Source organism: Pteropus alecto, unplaced genomic scaffold, assembly GCF_000325575.1.
Source record: "Pteropus alecto unplaced genomic scaffold, ASM32557v1 scaffold35, whole genome shotgun sequence".
Classification (NCBI taxonomy): Eukaryota; Metazoa; Chordata; class Mammalia; order Chiroptera; family Pteropodidae; genus Pteropus; species Pteropus alecto.
The window spans coordinates 6,767,367-6,781,996 of NW_006437828.1; the positions used below are offsets into that span (position 1 = coordinate 6,767,367).

At 35.6% G+C, this 14,630-nt stretch overlaps 1 protein-coding gene across 1 annotated transcript in view; it reads right to left on the reverse strand.

The window, feature by feature from the left end:
• Window positions 1–14,630, reverse strand: part of ELF1 (E74 like ETS transcription factor 1) — a 70,076-nt gene extending 55,446 nt beyond the window's left edge. The window contains exon 1 of the mRNA XM_025048995.1: window positions 14,457–14,630. The gene's annotated coding sequence lies outside the window, so the exon portion shown is untranslated. The remainder of the gene's footprint in view (window positions 1–14,456) is intronic.

Genomic DNA, 14,630 nt, shown 5'->3' on the forward strand with positions numbered 1-14,630 from the left:
GCGATCACAGTCTATCAGCTGAGACAATAATTACAATGTTATCGTGCTTATCACAATAATATACAAGATATAGCATTAGTGGATACAAAGCTTATTCTCTCATGTTATTCAGTACTTATTTACTACGTCCCATTTTTTAAGATTATAAGCTACTTGAGAGCACAAGATATAATGTTTCCTATATGTTCATTATTAACTAACATAATTTAGAAGAATATTAAGAGTATATTCTGTTGAAAGTCAAATGAGGCCACATGACCAAAGTACATTCACTTTTGTTAATAAGAAATATTTACTTATGAAATTCTTGATTAAAATGGTAAAAGGTTAGTGTTTTCATGTCTGTTTTAGCACTTTATATTCCGTGATGTAAAATTTCCAGAACCAACTGTGGTAGGCTAGGCTTCGCTGACCACCCTTCTCAGCGACACATACACATGTATTTTCTGATTCAGACACAGAAATACACCGATACCCCCAACAAATGGCACAAAAACGGGAAGCCCCAGATGTAAAAGGGCATTCCACAACCCTATGAACTGTTTTTCACGTGTCTAGACTAAATCAGGTTTTAATAAACAGAAGAACTACTTAGTTGGTTCGTTTGAAACTCCTTAAAAATGAAATTCCTTCAATCTTTAAAACGCAGATTTGAATCCTTAGTTTTATTTTTTATTTTTATCCTTAGTTTTATTTGATGATTTAAATTTCATTTTTAAAAATGAGATAGTAACCTCTATCGGTTTTCAGCTAGAAAACTGTTACTACATGGACTTTTTAAACACATATCTGGAGCAGGCAGGTCTAAACTAAAGTCCTACTTGCAAAAACTGTTGCTGTTGATAATAAGACTGCAATTTATGAGCCAAAAACCACTGAGGTACATAAGACTTAGAGACAAGAACAGAGAATAATATAAGCTGAGGCAAGAAGTGGCAAAGGGAATCCATCGCTCCTGCCACTCAGTGGAGAAATCAGAACTACGATGAAGATGCAGACATCTTCTCCAGATTACTCTAAAATCAAAAGTAAAAGATTTCTGATACTCAGCAGTCTAAGATAATTAAGATAACTAAGATATTCTCGGCTACTTTTTTTAATGAGCCAATCTATAATCACCACTTTTAACCAGCATAGAAACACTAATAATTTCACTAAGAGACTCGATTTCTATAAACAGCAAAAACAAACTGGGAGAGGGCAGAAGCAAGAGAAGCAACCTTATAATGGAATTATTTCTTACAAATAAACCATAAAGGAATACTGTAGAAAAGAAAGCCACATTATCATTCTTCAATCGGCTTATTGATTTTAGAATGAAGAAAAGAAATGCTGGCATGTATTTATTCGTCCAGCAAGTATTTGTAAAATCTACTGCATGCTAGGTACCGGGTATACAAAAATAAAGTAGTTCACTGTCTAAAGAAAGAAAAAAAAGATGTAAACAAATAACTATAGAACAATGTAAATAAATAAGCCAAACACCAAATGATGAGGGAATAGACAAAAAGAAACGCCCGTGAGAACTTGAGAAAACTTCTCAAGAAGTGACATGCGGGCCATTTCTTTAGGGTTAAGTAGCATCCATTCTTTCACAAAGCAGAGAGAATGGGAGGGGCAGAGGTGGGAGAGAACATTCCCGGATGGAGGAGCAAGGGTAAACTCAAAAGCTTAAATCGCTGAATAGGCAAAGTAGCAATGTAATGAAAACAAACTTTCCCGAAAGGGCATCAGAAGACCTGTGTTTAAATCCTAGTTCTGCCATTTACTAACTACATTTTCTTGGGTAAGTCAACCTCGACGACTTCATCATCTTAAAGCTGTACCATAAAATGCTTTAGAAGTATTAAAGAATACTGATACGCCAAAATACAAAAATTAATGCTTAGAATACTAAAATTTTGAGATCAAAATATTAGCTGATCGTTTCAGATTGAATATACCATGTATACAAACAGCCAATCTTTTATGGCCTATAAAAATTTTCATAAAAGTAAACACATTTTGAATTAGTTAAAAGTGATATTTTCTATATAAGTGTAATCTATACAACCCACAGAATACAAAACAAGCCGATAACGTAGCCAGAATCAACAAGTGACAAGTTTAATGAAACAAGCTTTCTACTTAACTGGGCTCCCGAATGAGAAATTGAAGCAGCAATTGTACATCTGTGTCTCTGTTCCTCTCATCGTGGTTTAACTGACAGGAAGCAGAGAACGAGATATGGCACACAAACGCCAAGTACTTCCTGCCTTCTCCGCTACATCTTTAGGTCTTGTTTTATAAATAGTCCAGTAGTTTATGCGAAAATATATCAAAATATTGTATTAGAAATATGACATATAAATGGTGAAGAATGTTTGTGAAAACAGCAAATAAAAAGGTATTTTGAGGCTGGATCTAAGTTCATTGGCACACGACTCATTGATTAGTGTTTAATGAAGAAGTGTTCTGAGTAGTAAACACCTTACGAATTAAGACCTGAAAACCACAATGACTGAACAAAACAATCAAATGTCTCAACAATAGAATAAACCCTCACACTATTTACTCAACTGGTTAGATAAGTAACACCTGACCACCTAGATCCCAACCAAACTATCACTAATCCATTGCCTGCTTCCCTATATGTCCAAAACTTGGTTCACTTTATTTACTCATTTATGTTCGACTATCAACTATATACAAGCCAAATAAAATTCTATTCTCAAAAGGTGACTAGGTCTGGGGATGAAATGTATAGCATGATAACTACAGTCAATAATATTGTGGTGAATATTTAAAAGTTGCTAAAGTAAATCTTAAAAGTTCTCATCACAAGGAAAATAATATTTTTTCTAGCTTTGTATGGTGACAGATGGTAAGCAGACCTACTGTGATGATCGTTTCCCAGTGTACGCAAATATCGGATCATTAGGTTGTACATTTGAAACTAACATGTCATATGTCAATTATACCTCAATAAAAAATTTTTAAAAATTTTTGACTTTTTTAACTAAAATTTTTTTAAAAGATGAATTCTTACTGCTTTAATTACAACTCAGACAGAGGTGCTCCCTTTTCCATGCCTGGCTGCCTCCCAAACTAATAATTCTTAAGAATCACTACAATCCATCACTCATATGCCTCGTATTCTATAAAAACTTGGGAACAATGCAACCACATGCTCCATTCATACTGGTCAATTCTTACCTAAGCTACAAGCTCCCAAACTAAATTTCACCAGGCTTCAGTGCTTTTCCTTCTAAGTCGATGTCCGAAATGATTCAATGTTTGACTGCACATAAGCCTATCCCGAGCTTCCTGTGGCCTCTTTTCTAAAAAGAACTCAATATACACCTAATAATCAGCATTAAGCATGGCTCCTGAAGTAAGTAACACTTCTCAAGTGAGTAGCTTGGAAAACAATTTTATTTTTACCCGGTATTTTTCAGTGGAAGGATACAGTTCGTTCTTTCCAAAAGTGTGAGAGTCATCATTACCAGTGCCTTCCTAGTGTATCATGAGTATACATCTGCTCTTTTAAATGTTATTACCTTAACTGTCCCCGATATCTAGGAAGAAGTTGTTCCCTAAACTCTGGGGAAAGTACCCATTCTCCTTACTCGTTAGGTCCCTTTCCACAGCCTCTGGCTCTGATGTTTGGCCCAATGGCCCTAAAGGGCGGAAGTCTCGGAAGGCGGCAGAGAACCCTGCATCCACCACCTTCGCAACAATCGGCGTGCTAACAGGGGTGTGCTACTGTTATCCTCCCCAGGGCAGATGAGTGTCACGCCTTCCCTTCAGCTTAATCCCAAGACCATCCGGCTGTAGAGCAGACTCTAACAATATGCAAATTTGTCTCTGATCCACAGATGGACAAAGGATCGAATAGAACGTCCATTGTAGAAAGTTCACATCTTAGAACATTTTGAATGAGCGACACAACAAATCTTGTTTCTAAATACATATTGTTTCAAACTAAAACACACATAACATTAATTCCAATTAATTTTTCTACTTGAAATCTAAAATCTTCACATTATTTTATCATACACCCTCTAGAACTTAGTGCTTAGAAAAATATTACTAAAGACAAGTCATGATGATTAGGCTTCCATTATAAACAGAGAGATAGCTAAGCTACACAAGGCAGCCTATCATCAATGGTGCCTCTCACAATAAATGCTCTGACTTTCAGCGGAACATAGAAAAAGTTCACCTTAGAGACGCCATGTATGGAGATTTTTAACAAGAAGCCTGGGGGCCTAATACCAATCATCTCTAACGTGCCTAAAAGGTGCAGGTCTACCACCACCACTGGCACAGTGAAGGTGGTATGTTCTAATCTGCCATAAGAAATGTTGGTTTTAGAAATTCGCTTCTTCAATTCACCCTGAAGCTATAAATAATATACAGCAACTCAAACTTCTCCCAATTAAGAACACAATAGGAAAATGTAAATCGGAAAAGGCCTACTGAGGAATTGAATCTACAGGAAGAAATTAATTTGAAGGCTTTTACTATAAAGCATATAAAAATGGTTGGAACTACCGCCAATTCCTTTTACTGTGAAAATTAAACTCAAAATTACTGTACAGAAATCTCTTAAACTGGAATAGAAGCCAGTAACTGCCTTCTTCCACCTTTTAATTTCCCTTTCCTGAATCACAAAGTCACCACCTAAATGGAAATAGTGAGGCCCAGAATCAACACTTTCACTTTCTTTGAGAAATGTTGATTTCCTCATTAGACAGGCACTAACAATAGAAAACTACTGTATGATAGCTTGTATTTCACATAAACTTTAATAAGATTATATTTCTATCACATAATTAAATGAATGTATCCTCTTTAACTGGCCCCTACTTTTGGACATTTGGATTATTTCCAATGTGGGACTATTACAGTGATTCTCAAAATGTAATCCTCAGACCCACAGAGGATCCCAAAACCCTTTCAGAGAATTCGTGAGGTCAAAACTATTTTCCTAGTCATACATGGTATTTCTTGCCTTTTTTCACCATGTTGCCATTTCCACCGATGGCAGGTAGGAAAGCAAAGGTTTGTGCCTCTGCGTGAATCCAGGCTGTGTCACCGAACCGTGGTCATTGCATTCTTGACCCCTAGGCACGCACATTTTTAGACAGGCAGTTTCACTTTTCCCTTCTTAAATCTCAGCCATTAAATATATCTTGTAAGTATTCTGAGTGATAAAATGGAAAGCATGCATCAAGTACTTCTGTCAAATACTAAGAATGGTTACCTTGATGAAAAGCACTAATGCTATTGTCTGAGTTGTGAGCTAAACTAGCTGCTTTTTCCATGGAACGCCAGTTTTACTTACTCAGAATTAAATATATTTGGCAGACATTTTCTCAAACAAAAAAAAACAAAAAACAAAAACAAACAAACAAAAACAAAAACAAAGTGAGCCCATCATTTCAAGCAAAACAATAGCACTTGTCGTCAATGATAAAATGTGAGGTTTCGGCTGAAAATCAGAATTTTGGAAAACTTGTGTCCACTACTTTGAGTTTGTTAGCTTTCCAACACTTAAAAGACTTCTGGTAAGATTATTAAAACGATTTTTAAAAATATGTCAACATTTGGAATACTCAAAGACTAATGAATGATGTTACAAAATCTTGCTTAGGTAAAAGATTAATTCATTCAAAGTACAATGGACAGACAAATGGATTTTAATGTTACAGAGGACAAAAGCTCATTGAGAGGGTTTAGGAAACTAGCATTTGGTGAGTTTTGGTGCAGAATCAAAGAAGAAATCCACGATTATTTGAAGTGGCTATTAAAATACATTTCCCTTTCCAAGCAGACATCTGTGTGAGGCCAGATTTTCATTAAATTCTTCAACCAAAGCAATGTATTAAAACAAATTTCATGCAGAAGCAGATATGACAGTCTAGCTGTCCTCTCAACCCGAAAAGGATTTGCACTCCACTCAGTATAGTTTGTTTTGGAAAACACAGTTGTCTTTCATAAAAAGCAATTCTGTTAACATGTAAAACATTTCTCTTTTAATAACTTAATGTATTAATATTTTTAATTGTTTTAATTTTTAATGTTGATAAATATTGATAGATGTAACTCCTATGAACAAAAGCTCTTTGGGATCCCCAATAATTTTTAAGAGTATAAGGAAAATACAATGTTTGAGAAGATTTAAAAGTATAAAGTTTGAGAACTGCTACACTATTACAAGAGCCTCGAAGATTCTGACAGTTAAATCTTTGTTCCCATCCTTAAATATTCTTTAGGACAGGGTCCTGGAACTGGAATTATTATATCAAAAGTAATGTATATTTTCATAGCATCCGATATAGGCCAACTGCACTTCAGAAATTTTTTTCAGTCTATACTGTTATCGAATAGAATGCATGCATGCACATTCAATGGCATTCTCATCAACCACAATATATAACTTTTGTTAATATGATGGGCGAAAAAATATTTCATATAATTTGTATTCTTTTATTAGCAACTTAAGTATTCTAATACTAAATACAAATTAAACACAGCTACGAATATAATTACATCAATTATATGTTAATATAATCACTGCATAAATACAAATATAGTAACTTAATATTCTCCCCAATTTCAGTGAATTTTGCTATTCTTTGTGGAAGGAACTTGAGAGGAAAGGGTACAAATAAATAAATGGTAAAGGTCATCATCTATGATTTTCTTCTTTGGAAAAAACCTTCGAATTCATGTTTTTATTCTAATTGCTCTGGTGATTTTTTTAAAACTTCATTTAATTAATGTAAAATTCCGCTTTATTATCAAAATGAAAAAGGACTAAACTAAATGCTAAAAGTACCAATAATCTATTAAAGTGTCCAATTTGGACAAATTTCTTAACTAGTTTCCTAAATAAAATTTAAGGATGGGAAAAAAGACATCTCTAAGAATGATATTTGAACTAGCTGCAACAGTTCAGCATTCTTTTGGTGTCAGAATCCCTATACACCCTTAAAAATTTAGGGCCACAAAGAGCTTTTGTTTCTATGGGTCATATTTATCAATATACAAGTTCATTACAAGTATAGGCTATTATTATTTATTAAATGCCCATTAAAGGGGTCCTTTCTCAGAAGAATAGTTTATTGAAAAGAAAACTCTCTGGGATACATTTTTTTCCCTTGGTATAATAAAGCTGTTAAAAGTATAAGTTCTAGTATTTGTTCCTCATCTCAGTAGATCACATAGAGCACCTTCAAGACCACTAATCCAATCTATCTGTAATTTTCTCTATGCTTTATGTACATTATGATAGATTTTTAAATGGAGGTGAATTCTACAGAATACGTATATAATTTATGAGTAAAGTTTCTATGTTTTGTTCACTGCTATATTCCCCAACATTAAGAATAATGCCTAGCAGACAACAAATAATTGTCAAATGTATCAATAAGTTACATAGGATGAAAGGAAAATAATTTAAAAATTCAGGAGACCCCTGAACTCTATGACTTACACAGGAACCCTTTCAACTACAATACCTATGACTTCTACTTCAATTTGCTCTTCTTTGTCCCTGCCACTACCTGTACATACGCTGAGGGAAATATCTCGGAAAAGATAGCCAAGAGATGATTACGAAAGCAAAAACCTGGATTAAGGTCCACGTTTTCACTTTTTACAGCAATTTTCTCATTTACATTATTAAATTTTAGAAGACTTACATAAAGATTCCATTTCAAGTTTATAACCAACAAAAACAATTCACTAAAGGTACAAGAATTGCAATCATTATGATGAGAATATTAAGGAGGCAAGATGAAGCATGATCAGGAAGCAAGATGAAAAACTGATTGTATCAATAAATCTGGTTACATGCAAAAGTCTAATTTGTGGAATTAGCTATTTAAAGTTTATCAGTGTCAATTAATACTGTATCAATTGTGTGTTTTATGAATCTTTGCTTAAATGTTTTTGAATATTTAAATGTGGGCTGATTCTAAAGACTAAACTAAATTATTTCTAGCAAACTATAGCTCCAACTTGTTAATGGATCTCAACCGGAAGTTACCCATCAGAAGTATGCCCACAGCCATCTTGTTAGTTAAGTGGGACAGACACAGCATCTTACACAACTTAGTTCTGAATCCAGCTAATCCCTTTCACGGAAACAGGCAATTAAAGTTTTTTACTGTTATAGAGTTTATTCGCCATTTTAAAATCAATTTTTACTCTTTATCAAATTAAACATTATTTCTCATTTATAAATGTGGGCAAAAATAAATTGCTCCTATACAGTAAAATTTATTGAAATAGTTCAACCAATGAGAAAGAGAATACATTCTCATACTCATCGCCCAGCTTTACATTAACATTTTAACCTTGTTTCAGATTCTTAAGAAAAAACATCATATACAGTTAAAGCCTCCTGTATATTCCTCTCCAATCTCATTTTATCCTCTATTCTAAATTAATGGAGCCCCTGTCTGTCTATATTTTTATACCTTTACTACATATGTATCAATAACAGTATTGTTTTTATGTACATAATTGGGACTACATTGTGTCTATTCTACTTTTAAAATTTTTTATTCAAAATGTTTGAAATAACTGAACTCTAGTTAATAAATGACACTAAACTGTTTAGTGGTCAAATATATTGACATCTGCAAATTACTCTGGAATGCATCAACTGCCCATCGTCTTGGAGTTCTGGAGGACTTTACCACCCCAACTGCCCCGCGCCCCACCCCGGAGCGATACACCACAATAAGATGCCGAATGCATAAGGAGGCATCAGTGGCAAGCATCCACTCAAAGAGAAGATAACGAAGAACTCTACATTACACTAAACTACCCATTTTCTCCATACTCTTCATAAAGTCTTCACACACCTCGATGTGATGCTGTTACTCCTGCACATATGTTCCAGGAACCACGTGCAGGAATGTTCCCAAACTGGAAATAATCTAATGTCATCAACAAGAGACAATAAATACATTCTGGTATAGACAGACAATGGAACACAAGGCTGCGTGCGATTAAAATTAAAATACATTTCGCAGAGTTGAATGAAAGAAGCCAAGTTACTACAGGATATATATGGTGTGATTCCACTTACATAAAGTTCGACAGGGTAAAACTATAAAGAAAAGTTATCACAAAAGCTAGGACTATAGTTATTTTTAAAGAGAAACACATAAAAGCAGGAGTGGTCATGCTCTATTTCTTAACCCAGGGTGCTGTGACATGGGTAAACACTTTATAATTATATTTAAACCACATGTTTTATGCGTTCTCCTAAGGCCTACTTCAGTTTTTTTTAAAAGAGCATAATAAATTATCCCATTACAATACTAAGCTTCCATTCGGCATTTTGATATAAAAAGTAAGATGTACATAAATGAACAGTTACTGAATCAATACCTCATTTTTAGAGCTTTATTATAAAATTTTTTAGTTTCACCGTTTATAGGACTGTTTACTAAAACAAAAAATAACCAAATTTAATTTAGGTTTTTAAAATTATTTTAAAAATTTTTAAATTACACGAAGCTGTACGATCACTACAGGACTGAGTTTCCAACCCACAGATAACGAACTTTACACTTTACATCATATAAAGTCATACTGGTTCCTGCTACCTTGAAGAACTTCTCATGCATAGGGTAGAAGACAGGTAAGGATACGTCCAAGAAAACACAAATTTTTAAAAGCAAAAAGGCTTTATAAGAAGTGGTTGCCTCTGGGCAGCGGGGCTGAGAATGGGAACGGGCAGGCGCGGGAGGCTACTTTTCCTTCTAGGCTCTTCTATTCTGATAGAGCTTTTAAACGACGTACATATATCGCTTTGATAACTTGTTAACGAAAAAATGTTTCATCTTCATACCAACTCTAGAAGGCATCGGTATTGCTTACAGTTGCTTTTTTTCATGCTGGCGATCAATCTCAGCCCAGGAGTCATGGCGATAAGAAGGAGCTGATAAAGCACCACTCAGCAACGAAAGGGCGAATGGGAGAAGAGTTCTGCATTCCTACCGGGGAAGAGAATGAAGTGGAAAGTGTAGGAAGAGTTTCCTGAAGACGAGGAAGGTGTTAATTCCGGTATCTATAACTGGAAGAGAGGGAATCAGAACGTTTCTGCCCAGAAATGTGTACAACCAAAGCTCAGCTGAACGATCTTGCCCTCTCTGCCAACAAAGCAAATAGCATGAGTTACTTTTTCATAAAAGGTAGAATGCCTAGACATTTGTAGTATAGATCAACAGTCAATTTTACTATTGTATACGGACCAACAGACAAGATACAAAGACAGAGGTGACACAAGAAACTTCCTCTTTAATCAGTTTTTCACACTAAGGGGAGAAAAAGATTGCTCCAATAGCTGAAAACTGCTCTAATCATTTGCGTTGACTCAGTGACATCACTAATTTAATTTCCAGCATCTATATGAAGCAGCTCAAACAAAGCAAAATACTCTGGAGGAAATACAACCGATGGAAGCAATAATTATTTTCAGACCATTCAACAGATGGGGCTCATCTTCTCATCCCTACAAGAGTCTGTGAACACCTACGTCCCATTAGACGAGATGTTAACGTAAGGCAAAGCAAATACGCAATCAGCGACGTAGTGAAACGTCCAAAGAAACCTCAAATATCATATCCAAGCATCGCATGGAAAAAAATCACTCCCTGCCCCATAGACTCAGACAATTACAAATAATGATAGTGTATTTCCCAGGAGAGATTTTCAAAAACTATAAATGCTACCTTAAATCAGGAAGGGAATATTTTTTTCCTAGAACCTCAAAGATAAGGGAACGGAGTGAGGCACCATAAAAAACCAAAGAGAACTAAAAAAAAACTAACATTGGGAGAATGACGGTTCACTGAGAGATAAAGAACAGGCCAATTACATTGGGGAAACAAAAATAATTAGTTTAATTACATTAATGACAGATTGTGGTCGACATAGCAGTGGTTTGGGAAGTGGGAGGGGGAAATGGAGAATCAGAGACGGGGAAAGAGGGAGAGCCACAGAGCTGAAAGGCACAGCACGCTGAAAATGGAGGCGAGAACGGGATAACTGGGGCAGAGAGGGGAGGCGAAGTGAGTTCCCTGCTGACGCTAAACTACTGCAGCCACTTCCTCGTTTACTAGGGGCTGTGGGCTTCGAAATGCCATTGCTGCTTCAAAACCCAAACATGAAAATGCTAAATAACTGATTAATCACTCTTCCTAAACCTGTAAACTCTTCTTCTTAAAGTGTGGCCTGTAAGTGACTACATCACAATTGTCTAAGCTAGGGTACTCGTTAAAAATGAAGATGGATAAGCCAAACCCCAGGTAATGAATCTGAATCTCTTGAGTCCAGCTGACTGTTACATCAAAGGCTGAAACTGCTACTCTAAAATGTATACTACTAGGTAGGTGTCTATTTTCTCTTTGAATGGTTACAATGTGTAACCATGTGCCTTTGAATGATTTGTTCACTTGTAACTTTAGCAGGATCTGCCCAACTCAGCAGTCAAGGGTTTAATGCAGCAGATAACAACTGCCTACTCCTATGTGCTGGTACTTGTCAAAGGTTGGAAAAGACAGAGAAATGGAAGAAAACATCTCTGATCTCAAAGAGCTTCTATTCTTACTTGTATTGGTGAAGACACTTGACCTAGGCAAATGCTATTCATTCTTCAATATTCATAATTCCTAAAGAGCTACAAACTTTCCTGACTCTTTTAAGTCTTAGTCACCTTTCCTCCTGAGGCAGTACGAGCCTGAATTTAACTTCTCAGAGATTTGGTCTCATTCTTTACCTACTTCACTAAGTGCTGTTTTCCCAGCAAGAATCTCAGTTTGTGGGGACAGAGCCCATGTTTTTCTAGCCTTCTGTACCCTGTCTGTTGCTTAGGACAATGATGGCCACATTGTGGTGGACCCTGATATTGAACTGGGTTAGGAGACTTGGAAATTTAGATTTGACAGTTATAGGAAACGTAATAATAATAATAATAATAATAATAATAATAAATCCAAACTTCCAGACTTAAAGAAAGGCAGATCTAAAGTAAATTTCAACCACCCCAATAAAACACATCAAACATTAATAGACAAAGATTTTGTATTCCCCAGAAGATTCTGAAAGTGCCTGGTATGTATAGTAAACTCTCAATGAAGGAGAGAAAGTGTGACAAATGGAATGAGGTCACCAATTACTAGAAGGTTCAATTCAAGATAAGTATTATGTTGGAGTCTAGAGACCTCTAGATTTTGTCAACTCACATGCAAAGCTTTATACACACTCCCCATACATACACTTTAATAGTACAAGGCATCATATTAAACAGTAATTGCCCTCCTAAAAGAATATATGAGGTAAAATTAAAGCAGAAATAAACCTATTTTTGTACCTGGAAGTTCAAAGTAAATTCCCAACATCTTCTATTTTCATCTCCCCTAGGCCCAACTTAAACAAAGAATGTCACAACACTTCAACTATAAAATAATTCTAATACTGAAAAAAGGCTGTTGCACGTTCTCACCTGGCAACTTAATTAAGGTTTTATTTATTAAGATAATACGGATCATTTCAAACAAAGCATCACTTGCTGGGGTGGACTAGCGTGAGCAGCTGCCATTAAGCACTGCACAACCCTGAGCGAGTCACAGGGCCTCTTTGGGCCGCTGAATTCTCATCTATACAGTTGAGGCAGCCGGATAACCTTCCGTCTTTTTCAGCACTGAAGTGGTATAAATTGTTATTTCTAAGTTGAATTCTGATGCCTCCGTTTGAAAACTCACATCCACCCGTATGCAGAGTGGGACAGGGACTACCTAGGACGTCTTGCTGGCCTTCTCTGGCTTCCATGCTTTCCTTTTCCTCCCTTCTCAAAGCCCCATCTCACTCTTCTTTACGTAAGAAACTGAAATATATGACCAGTATGTATTTTATTGAAATTGCATCAGCATCTTAATTTTAAGAAACGAAATTACTCTACTTCTCTTTAATAAATAAAACCTTACTATTTGCTTATTTTGTGCCCCCTGATTTTCCTCTTGTGGGTCACTGGCTTTTAAAAAGACTCAAAAAATTTTTTTAAGGCAAAGAGTTCCATAAGATTTTTCGCACAGACCAGAAGTAAACAGTCTCCGCGTATGCGAAGGCTGACGAAACCAGCAATGCAAACACAGATGACAGCAAATGGCCCCGAGTAAAATGTCTGCTGGGCCTTTCTCATAAGACCACAAAGTTGATCTCTTAATATCGACGAGCCTTTCAAAAGATTGAGAAATGATAACTGACGGCCTTTCTATCTTCCCTTACATCTGACAGGCCTTCAAGCACTTAAAAAGATAACAGCAAACTCCCAAAGAACTAGCTAAATATCATCATAGTTGATAATAAATGACTCGGCAAGTTTTATTTCCAAAAACTTTATCCATAATCGTTGCATATTCTAATTTTGCTTGCATTCAAATTGTAGTTTCATACATAACTTTCCTAAGTAAAAACACTACTGCATCTGGCTTCTCAGAGTACCTAGAACTTTACGGCACACCAGACTGTACAATGGCCCAAAACTCATAATTTCAATAACAAATATTTCAGAAAAAGACTGAACAATCTTTTCTTTCACAAAAGGTATTACTTTTTAAAATTCAAAACAAGCAAATTTTAACAACAGTAGCATAAAAGGAAGTCCAATACTACACTTTTTCTTTTTTACACAAATTGAAATACATGTTTCCTTAGAAGCTAGTTATGCTGGAAAGGTTATTACTCAGAACAAGTTTCCAGTGCGAATTATAAAACTTCATTATTTTTTTTTTCTAATAGTAAATCACTCGGTCTAGTTTTTCTTCCTCTTTCTTCAACAGTCACTTTTACTTGTTATCTAAATGACCGTTTATTTTACTTAAACTTCTCCTTAGTTTCCAAAATTAAATGTTTACTATCATTTCATTCACTTAAGAAAAAGAAAAAAGAAAAGGACAGAAGAGTCAACGGGCGACACCTATGACTAAGTTGTCCCTAAACTTCCCCTTCACTAAAATGCCAAAACAAAACGACTGCTCCTGAATTTTTTTTTTTTTTTAACACCCATATCACACATGAATAGTACCGTTTACTTAACTGTAACTTCTGGCTGCCCCTCAAATACAATTAGATTTTTTTTAAATTAAAATTTGACCTAGTCTGTTTTGTGATAAAAAGCAAAATCTCCTTTGTTCTCAAGACATACAGCGGGGGGAAAAAAATAATCACAAAACAGAAAAAAAAAGCTTTTACCAAGAAGATCTACAACTTTCCAGAATCTGAATGCTTTGTTCCCCCCCAGTAGCTAAGTGCAATCGGGCATGTGACTGGCTACACATTTTTTCAGAGTTAAAGAACACGTTCAGCCATGTTCTCCGACAGGTAAGAGCCACCCTCCGATCACCGGCTGAGGAAACAGCCAGGAGCAAACACCCCAAATCACAAGTTACCTTCGAATATTCTCATTCTCTTTAGATACTGTCCTTTGGGCTTGAAAATATAAAGCAATCCGGCAAGTTTTATGCTGTTAAAATGGCTCCTGTAGATTGGGGAAGTGGTGTCTGTGCTTCAGCTTATGAGTCATACATGAAACTAAGTGTTTCTAAGGGAGGCACGCCCATGTT